This window comes from Arachis ipaensis, chromosome B3 (assembly GCF_059453495.1).
Source record: "Arachis ipaensis isolate K30076 ecotype BB chromosome B3, ASM5945349v1, whole genome shotgun sequence".
NCBI lineage: Eukaryota > Viridiplantae > Streptophyta > Magnoliopsida > Fabales > Fabaceae > Arachis > Arachis ipaensis.
Genome location: NC_142438.1, coordinates 24,921,056 through 24,932,161, shown reverse-complemented (window position 1 = coordinate 24,932,161; position 11,106 = coordinate 24,921,056). Strand labels below are relative to the sequence as shown.

General features: G+C 37.4%; 1 non-coding gene across 1 annotated transcript; it reads left to right on the top strand.

Annotated features, from left to right (window-relative positions):
* The first annotated feature begins 10,301 nt into the window (after positions 1-10,301).
* LOC148570083 (small nucleolar RNA R71) lies at positions 10,302-10,405 on the top strand. Its single transcript, XR_015907804.1, has one exon. It is a non-coding gene; the product is annotated as a small nucleolar RNA R71 (small nucleolar RNA).
* The last annotated feature ends 701 nt before the right edge of the window (positions 10,406-11,106 follow it).

The window sequence follows — 11,106 nt, the reverse complement described above, 5'->3', positions numbered from 1 at the left end:
ATAAGAAATGACAAGTAAAACTAGAAAAACAAAGATGTAATAACAAGAAATTAAAAGGAAAGACTAAATCAAAACAAGAATCAAAAGTTGGATCGAAGAGAATTTGACCTAAACTCCCCTAAATTCTAGAGAGAAGGGAGAACTTCTCTCTCTAGAATTCTACCTACAACATGATGCAAAAACTAAATTATGACTACTTGGTTCATTCCCGCCTCAATCCTTGGGTTCAATAGCATCAGAAATGAGTTGGATTGTGCCCAAAATGAGCTAGAAATCGCTGGTCATGAATTGCTAAAATGGACCCACGCTGATCCTGTGATGCGTGCGCGTGATGCACGCGTACACATCTCTAGACTCCAGAAAATTATGACAAATTTTATATCATTTTGAAGCCCCAGATGTTAGCTTTCTAACGCAATTATAACCGCCTCATTTGGACCTCTGTAGCTCAAGTGATGATCGATTGAGTGCGAAGAGGTCAGGATTGACAACTTTGTGATTCCTTCATTTCTTCATAAGTTCTCCATTTTTACATGCTTTTTCTTCATTCCTTCAATCCAATTTTTGCGTTCTAAACCTGAAATCACTTAACAAACATATCAAGGCATCGAATGGAATTAAAGTGAATTAAATTTAGCTATTTTAAGGCCTAAAAAGCATGTTTTCACACTTAAGCACAAATTTAGGGAGAATTACAAAACCATGCTATTTCATTGAATAAATGTGAGAAAAGTTGATAAAATTCCCCAAATTAAGCACAAGATAAACCACAAAATTGGTGCTTATCAAACCTCCCCACACTTAAACCAAGCATGTTCTCATGCTAAGAATAAAGAAGGACAAGAAAAGAGGTATGAACATTTATTCAATGCAAATAAACTATATGCACCTATCTATATGAATGCAACTAAATGCAAAGTGATTCTACCTACTTGGTTAAAATGAATCAATCTCCAAGAACATATATAAGCAAGTAGGGCTAAAATCATATGACGATTTATGAATCCTACTAATTTGAATATCAAAATAAAGTACAAATAGACTTGCAAGAAGAAAAGCTCATGAAAGCCAGGAGCAAGGAATTAAGCATCGAATCCTCACCGGAAGTGTATCCGCTCTAATCGCTCTAGTGTATAGGGTTGATCACTCAATTCTCTTCTAATCATGCTTTTCAAGATTTATCTTTCATCTAACAATCAACAATTATTCAATGCATGCATACATTTATCATGAGGACTTATTCATAGGTTGTAATGGGGCTAGGGTAAAGGTAGGGATGCATATGGTCAAGTGAGCTTGAAATTTGAATCTTTGATTAACCTAAGCTCTCACCAAACACATATAACAACCTATACAATTCTAATACAATGCCTAGATACCCATGATTCCCACTTTTTCACATACTCATGCATTCTCTTTAATTCACATTCCATATGCATTGTTATTATTACTTTACTTTGGGATATTTTTGTCCCCTTTTTATTGCTTTTCTTTTTCTATATATATATATATATATATATATATATATATATATATATTTTCTTTTGATATATATTTTTTCTTTATTTTGTATTTTTTTTTCTTTTTGCAATAAAGTATATACAAGAGTATCAATGCATATGGTTTTACATATTTAATGCATAAGCACGTACCCAATCACATGATTTTCAACAAAAATACAAAATACACTTTTATCTCAACCAATGTCCCAAGTTTTCCATACCCAAATGATAAACACTCTCACTAGCCTAAGCTAATCAAAGATCCAAATTAAGCACATTTATTGTTTTTTACTTAAGGGTAGTGATGTGCTATAATTAAGAACAAAAAGGATTAAATAGGCTCAAATTTGACTAACAATGGTTGATGAAAAGTAGGCTATTTAGGTAAGTGAGCTATATGAAATGATGGCCTCAATCATATAAATGTATGTATACATGGAATAATGGACATATAGAATCAAACAAAGCAAGGATTACAATCATAGAAAGAGAACAATGCACACAAGAATGGAAAATAAGTGGTTATATGATGTAACCACACATTTGGACTCAAAACTCACATGCTTGTGTTCTTAGCTCAAAAACCATGTTCCAAAATACATTCTTCAAGCAAGTTCAACACAAAAAAATTTTCAAATTGGTAGGGTGCCCTAAAAACAGTTTCTTGGAAAAGAAATCATAACCCTAACCAAGTGGTCCTAACATAAAAAAAAATGATAGAATATATACAAATTATAACTAACATGCAACCTATCATGCAATGCAACAACTAACTAGGAAAGGAATTTTTTTAAAAAAAATTTGGTGTTGAGAAAGGAAGATGCTACCCATGGAGATCGGTCGGACGACCTCCCCACACTTAAAAATTTGCACCATCCTCGGTGCATGCAAAGAAGAGCAAGGTGGACGGGTTGCTACAACTTGTTGAGCTTCTTCAAAAGGTTGTGCGGATGACTTGTGTGTTGCCCCCATTTAGAAGCTTTTCCTTTTCCTCTCGGTGGCCATCCTAAAAGGAAAGAAAAAGAAAGAAAATTAAGCCTATAACAAAGATATCAAAGCAATAGAACATAGGTGGGGGATAATGCCAAATAAGAGTAAGGTTCTCACTACATGTTAGCTACGCATGTGAGTGGGAAAGTAATATAAGCTAAGGCATATCACTATACTTGATGCAAGGGTAAAGTCAAAGCATGAAGAGCATGTTGAGCATCAAGTTCAAACGGAAATTGACATAAACAAGATTAGGGATAAGCATGAGAGTATTTGGCCCTATCCTAACACAATGACAATAATGTACAAAAACAAGAGATCATGAGTTAGGAAGGACTAAAGCACTAATCTTATGTGTAGAGCAAATATTATAATTAATGCCAAACAAGTCACGAAACACCAAGATTAACCAAGAAATTCTCAACAATTGAGTAAAAGAATTCAACACCATTATTAAAATAAGAAACTTAGAAAATAAAAGGGAAAACAAGTTACAAAAATAAAATTAAAATACAATGAATGAAAATGAACAAATGCAACATGCTAAAGGAGACTGAAAAATAAGAAGTGGAAGTTTGAAGAGAGTGAGGAGAAGAAAGTAAGAAAGGAAGAAGAAAGAAGAAAGAAAGAAGAAAGAAAAGAGGAGAAGAAGGGAATAGAAAACAGGGCAGAAACAGGGGAAAACAGGGCGCAAAAGGCGACGTGTAAGCATCGCCCATGCGTGCGCGTGGGTGGCAGGGTAGACAAGTGACGCGTAGGCGTCATGCACGCGTATGCGTATATGGAGAGAGTGCGAACCGACGCGTCCGCGTGATGCACGCGTACACGTGGGATGAGAATTGTGCCTGAGGCACAATTCTGGCACTAAGTTGGCATAACTCTCGGGAAAAAGTATGGGCGCTGCACTGATGCATCGACGCGTACGCGTGATGTAAGCGTATGCGTGCCTGCCCTTTTTTCTTTTTTTTTCCTTTTTTTGAACATGGAATCATTAACAGGGCACTCTCCTATTCTACAAGCATTCTAAAACAATCAAAATTAAAATTCAACAACAAATCTTTTTAGTTTTTGAAAATTTTTCAAATACAAGACACACAAAACTTACACTTCAAGTAAAATACAATCTAACAACAACTATTCTAGACAAAACATAAATCTAACAAGAAATCTATCAATTAAAGCAAAATGTATAAGAGTATAGAAAATAAGAAAAACTACCTATAATGGCAACTCAATTCATTCATTGATTATATATACAAGAGAATGGAAAAAGTTTACCATGGTGGGGTGTCTCCCACCTAATACTTTTAATTTAAGTCCTTAAGTTGGACATTTGGGAAGCTCCTTGTCATGTGGCTTATGCAAGATTTAATTCATGGCAAACTATTTGTGACTAGACCCTAATTCCTTAGACCTTCCTAGTCTCCTCTAAAATTCATCAACTGCCAATTCCTTGGTCAATTAATTCCAATTAGAGGGTGATGATCAAATTCCAGTTTATATGCCAAGAGAATCCTAATTATCCAAAAATAAAGGGATTATATGTCACGTATCCCGTTAAATACAAACAATTAGAAATTCAGGATAATATGTTTTCAAGCTATTGTTCAAGTAAAGAGCTTTTCCAAGTTTTACAAGAACTCAAATAGAACATGGGTCATACTTCCATTCCACCCAAGTTCATAAAATAAAGAACGAAAATAATTATTGAAATATAAATCAAAACATGAATTAAAATAGAAAAATAATATTATCAATCCATACAATAGACAGATCTCCTAACCTTAACAATGGAGGATTAGTTACTCATGGAAAATGAAATGTAAATTTGTATGGAATAATGTTGTGGAATGTTGTCTTCTGGAATCACCCTATTGGGATCCCTTTTATAACTAATCCTAATAATTTTTAAAAATCAAATTTCTAAAAGTAAAATTAAAATAATATCTTTTCCTAAAATAAGATTTGAATTTGAATTTGAATTAATTTAAATAATCAAGTCTTCAGCTGATGGGTGGGGACCACTTGAATTGTCCATTCTGCAGCTTCTAATCTGTGTTTTCTGGGCTAGGAACTGGGTCAAAACAGCCCAGAAATCGCCCCCAGCGTTTTCTGTCAATTATGCAGATCATTCCTGTGACGCGTCCGCGTCGTCCACGCGTTCGCGTCATTTGTGCAGATTCTAGTCCACGCGTTCGCGTCAGGCACGCGATCGCGTCATTGCAATTTCCTCCATTCTGCGCGGTCGCGTGATCCATGCGTCCGCGTCGGTATTCGCTGGTCATCTCCTTGGTTTCTTCTCTTTCTCTGCAGAAACTTCATCAAATCCATCCGAATGCTACCTAAAATAAATAAAATTGCACAAAACTCAAAATAGAATCCATAGTGGCTAAAATATAATTAATTCTTAATTAAACTCAACAAATTAGATGCAAATTCACTAGGAAAAGATAGGAAAGATGCTCACGCATCACAACACCAAACTTAAACTGTTGCTTGTCCTCAAGCAACCAAAACTAATATAAGCTTAGGACGTGAATTTCCATGAGAATGAGAGTTCGATTAAGCCCATGTCTCTTCTTATAGTGGGGTTTACAACTGCAATCCTGAGCAGTTTTGGTATCTCACTTTATCCTTTGAAGTTCAGAATGATTGCATCCATAAGAACTCAGAATTCAGATAGTATTATTGATTCTCCTAGTTCAGTATGTTGATTCTTGAACACAGCTACTTTATGAGTCTTGGCTGTGACCCTAAGCATTTTGATTTCCAGTATTACCACCGGATACATAAATACCACAGACACATAACTGAGTGAACCTTTTCAGATTGTGACCCAGCTTTGCCAGAGTCCCCAGTTAGAGGTGCCCAGAGTTCTTAAGCACACTCTTTTTGCTTTGGACCACGACTTTAACCGCTCAGTCTCAAGCTTTTCACCTGACACCTTCACACCACAAGCACATGGTTAGGGACAGCTTGATTTAGCCGCTTAGGCCAGGATTTTATTCCTTAGGGCCCTCCTATCCATTAATGCTCAAAGTCTTGGATCCTTTTTACCCTTTGCCTTTTAGTTTAAAGGGTTATTGGCTTTTTCTGCTTGCTTTTTCTTTTTCTTTTTTTTTATTTTATTAAAATTTTTTTTGCAAGCTTTGTGTTTTTCACATCTTTTTCTTGCTTCAAGAATCAATTTTTTTATTTTTCAGATTATCAATAACATTTTTCTTTTTCATCATTCTTTCAAGAGCCAACAATTTTAACATTCATAAACTTCACTATCAAAAAATATGCACTGTTCATGTCATGCATTTAAAATCACAGAAAATACCACCACATTTAAGTAAATAAGACTATTATTCAATATAGACTCACTTTCTCATGAAATATATCACTCCTATATTTTTTATTTTTTATTTAAGCTCAGTGAGTAATACATGAGACATCTTTTCAGAATTAAAGCAATAGGAAAACTAAACTAGTCCTAGGATTCTAACTAATAAAGGATCATGCAACAAACAAAGCAAAATAACAGGAAACCGGAACATAACATAGAAAAAGAAGGGAGGAATAAAAAATGAAAGGAACTCAACCACCTTAATTAGCGGTCGCTTTATTCTTCAGGTTGTGCTCCTTTGCGAAGATGATTCACCTCCCTTTTGTACTAGAAAACCTATAAGCGCAGCGTCAACACCAAACTTAAAGGTTTGCTTGTCCTCAAGCAAAGAAGAACTGAAAATAGAAGAGACAAATATTAAAATAAAAGAAAAAATAAAAGGATAAGAGAATAAGAGAGAATTAGGATTGGGAGAGAGAGAGAGAGAGAAAACTGGGCGGCGCAAGCGACGCGTTCGCGTCAATGACAGTAGCTTGGTTCTCTCCTTATAGAGCTTGGCATTCTCATAAGCTGAATATCTGAATTCATCAAGCTCGTTCAACTGAAGCATCCGCTTTATTCTTGCAGCTTCTGAATTAAGATTCAGGTACCTAATTGCCCAGTAAGCCTTGTGCTACAGCTCAACTGGCAAGTGACAGGCTTTGCCATAGACCAACTGATATGGGAACATGCCAATGGGAGTCTTGTATGTTGTCCGGTATGCCCAGAGAGCATCATCAAGCTTCCTAGACCAGTCCTTTCTTGAAACACTGACGGTCTTCTCTAGAATCCTTTTGAGTTCCCTGTTGGAAACTTCAACCTGTCCACTTGTCTGAGGGTGATAGGGGGTTGCCACTTTATGACGGATTCCATGTCTATGCAGAAGAGAGTCCAGCTGTCTGTTACAGAAGTGGCTTCCACTATCACTAATGAGTGTCCTTGGGACCCCAAACCGACTAAAGATATATCTTTGAAGAAAGCTCATTACCACCTTGGCATCATTGGTGGGTAGAGCTACAGCTTCCACCCACTTGGACACATAATCAACCGCCACTAGAATATAGTTGTTTGAATGTGAGGGTGGAAAAGGTCTCATGAAATCAATACCCCACACACCAAACAACTCAACCTCAAGAATCCCCTGCTGTGGCATTTCGTGATTGGCAGGGAGATTTGTGGCTTTTGCACATATGTCACAGTGCTTCATAAATTTTCTTGAATCTCTGAAGAGAGTAGGCCGATAGAACCCGCTCTGAAGGACCTTTGTAGCTGTCCTTTCACCACCAAAGTGGCCTCCATATTCAGAACCATGACAGTGCCAAAGAATTTGCTGTGTTTCTTCATCTGGGACACATCTTCTGATTATACCATCTGAACACCTTTTAAAAAGGTATGGTTCCTCCCAAATGTAGTACTTTGCATCAGTCAATAAGCATCACACATTAATTCAAATGGTAGATCCTAGTCAGGGGGAGCTATAATGGGAGTAGAGGTAAGGTTTGCTTTCAGAGTTTCAAAAGCATGCAGACAATCAGAATCAAAGATAAAAGGAACATCAAGAACCAAAAGGTTGCTCAATGGTTTAGCAATTTTAGAAAAATCTTTTATAAATCTTCTATAAAATCCTGCATGACCCAAGAAACTCCTAATTGCCTTAACATTAGTTGGTGGTGGTAATTTTTCAATTACCTCCACCTTTGCTCTGTCAACCTCAATTCCCTTACTTGAAATCCGGTGTCCAAGAACAATGCCTTCTGTAACCATAAAATGGGATTTTTCCCAATTTAAAACAAGGTTTGATTCTTGACACCGTTTCAAGACAAGAGATAAATGTTTAAGGCAGGATTCAAAAGAATTACCAAAAACAGAAAAGTCATCCATAAATATCTCAATAAACTTTTCAACCATATCAGAAAAAATTGAAAGCATACACCTCTGAAAAGTTACTGGAGCATTGCAAAGTCCAAATGGCATTCTCCTGTAGGCAAATACTCCAAAGGGGCATGTGAATGCTATCTTCTCTTGATCTTGAGGGTCCACTGCAATTTGATTATATCCAGAATATCCATCTAGAAAACAATAAAAAGCATGATCAGCTAACCTCTCAAGCATCTGATCAATGAAAGGAAGGGGAAATGATCCTTCCTTGTAGCAGTGTTTAGCCTCCTGTAATCTATGCACATTCTCCATCCTGTGACTGTTCTTGTAGGAATAAGCTCATTCTTTTCATTCTTGATCACTGTCATCCCTCCTTTCTTGGGAACTACCTGTACAAGACTTACCCAAGGACTGTCAGAAATAGGATAAATAATACCTGCTTCCCATAATTTCATTACCTCTTTTTGGACCACCTCTTTCATAGTTGGATTAAGTCTCCTTTGTGGTTGCACAACTGGTTTAGCATCATCTTCAAGAAGGATCTTGTGCATACACTTAGTTGGATTAATCCCCTTCAAGTCACTAATGGTCCACCCAAGAGCTGTTTTCTGGCTCCTGAGCACTGAAATAAGCACCTCCTCTTCTTTAGGCTTCAGAGAAGAGCTAATAATCACTGGATATGAATCATTTCCACCCAAGAACACATATTTCAGAGAAGGGGATAAGGGTTTGACCTCAAGCTTGGGGGCTTCCTCCTCCTTAATTGGCGTGTTCATCAGCTCCTTTTGGGGTGGTGAATCATCAACTTCAACTAATTCACACTCAGAGATAGGATCTAGAACATCATCAAGTACCTCATTTTCCAGTACTTCTTGAACAAGTGGTTCAATAACATCTATTTTTATACACCCCTCAGAATTATTGGGGTGTTTGAGGGCTTCAAAAACATTTAGGACCACCTGTTCTTCATTGACCCTTAGGGTTAATTCACCCTTTTACACATCAATCAGAGCTCTACCTATAGCTAAAAAGGGTCTACCAAGTATAATTGAGGGTTTTACCTCCTCTTCCATGTCTAATATAACAAAATCAACAGGGAAGATAAATGGTCCTACTTTTACAAGTAAATCTTTAACAACATCCACAGGTAATTTGATAGAAAGATCAGCAAGTTGAAGAGAAATATGAGGGGTTTTACCTCCTCAATTTGAAGCTTTTTCATCACTGAAAGTGGCATGAGGTTAATGCTAGCTCCAAGATCACATAAAGCTCTCTGAATGCCGACTTCTCCAATGGTGCAAGGAATGACAAAGCTCCCTGGGTCTGGCATCTTCTCAGGAAGGGTGTGTTGAATAATAGCACTGCATTCCTTGGTTAGCACCACTGTTTCTTGTTCCTTCCAATTCCTCTTGTGGGTCAACAATTCTTTCATAAATTTAGCATAGAGAGGAATTTGCTCCAGAGCCTCTGCAAAAGGGATGTTGATCTGCAGCTTCTTGAAGACATCTAAAAATTTAGAGAATTGCTTTTCTTTGGACGCCTTCTGAAGCCTCTGAGGATATGGTATTTTTGGCTTGTATTCAGGGGCCTTTGGTAAGGTGGGATACGTGTCAAGAGAGTCAGGGAACGGGTTGTCTGCCCGCTTAGGAGGGGCGTGCTCTACTTCTTCCTTCTTCTCTTCTGGAGCTTCTTTTTCAACTAGATCTTCATTGACCTTGGTCTCAGAACCAGCCACCTTACCACTTCTCAATTGAATAGCCTTGCAATCTTCTCTTGGGTTCACCACTGTATCACCAGGGAATGTATTTGAAGACCTTTCAGGTAATTGCTTGCTCATTTGACCCATTTGCACCTCCAAGTTTCTAATGGAGGCTCTGGTTTCTTGTATGAAACTCATCATCATCTCTCATTTAGAATCTTCTTGGGATTTAGAATTTGCCTGCTGAGGTGGTTGTTGTTGCTGAGACTAAAATTGGTGATTATTATGGTTGTTCTGTTGAAAACCACCCTGAGAACTATTGTTGAAGTTCTGAGATCTCTGAGGTTGATCTCTCCATCCAAAATTTGGGTGATTCCTCCACCCCTAATTGTATGTCTTAGAATATGGATCATTGTTGGGATTTCTAGGACCACTCCCCATGTACTTCACCTGTTCAGAAGAAGGTTGAGCATAATCATAATTATCATTTTGCATAAAGTTACCTGTCATGTCATAGGAGGTATCTTGGGGTGGATTTTGAATGTTGATAGCTGAGACTTGCATGCCACCCATCTGTTGAGTAAGTAGATTTATCTGCTGAGACATAAGCTTGTTCTGAGCAAGAAGAGCATTAACAGCTTCTACTTCCAACACGCCTCTCTTCTGAGCGGCCTCAGAGTTCACAGGATTCCTGTTAGATGTGTATAAATATTGGTTACTTGTAACCAATTCAATCAGCTCAATAGTCTCCTCTGGTGTCTTCTTCTTGTGCAATGAACCGCCTGTAGAAGTGTCTAGGTTCATCTTTGATATCTCTCCTAAGCCTTCATAAAAGATATCCAGTTGGGTCCACTTGGAGAACATGTCAGGAGGGCATTGCCTAGTCAGTAGCTTGTATCTCTCCCAAGCTTCATAAAGAGTTTCACCATCCTTCTGCTTGAAGGTCTGAACCTCCAACCTAAGCTTAGTCAGCTTCTTTGGTGGGAAAAATTTAGTGAGAAACTCTGTAACAACCTTTTCCCAAGTATTCAAACTCTCTTTTGGTTGGAAATCTAGCCATAGCTTTGCTTTATCCCTCAGAGCAAATGGAAAAAGCATGAGTTTGTACACCTCTGGGTTTACTCCATTTGTCTTCACAGTATCACATATCTGTAGAAAATCAGAAATAAATTGATTTGGATCTTCATGAGGAAGTCCATGATATTGGCAGTTTTGTTGCACCAGGGTGACCAATTGTGGCTTCAACTCAAAGTTGTTTGCAGTTATAGGAGGCACCACAATGCTTTTTCCATAGAGATCCGCAGTAGGGGCAGAATAAGAGCCAAGCACTCTTCTCTACTGATCATCCCCATTCGGATTTACCACATTGGCATTAGCATTATTATTTGCCATAGTGGATTCTGCAGCCTTGCAAAGTCTTGCTTGTTGTAAACGTCGCCTGAAAGTTCTTTCAGGTTCAGGATCAAAGTCTAAGAGATGTTCTTTGTCTCTATTTCTGCGCATACACAAGCAGAAAACAAGAAAAAAATGGGACTCTCTACGTCAGAGTGCAAAGAAGTCCCTGTGACGTAACCTGTGTAAAATAATAAAATAAAAATACTAACTAAATAAATAAATAAAATTTTGAAAATAATAATTGAAAATAAATAAAAATTTCAAAAATTTAA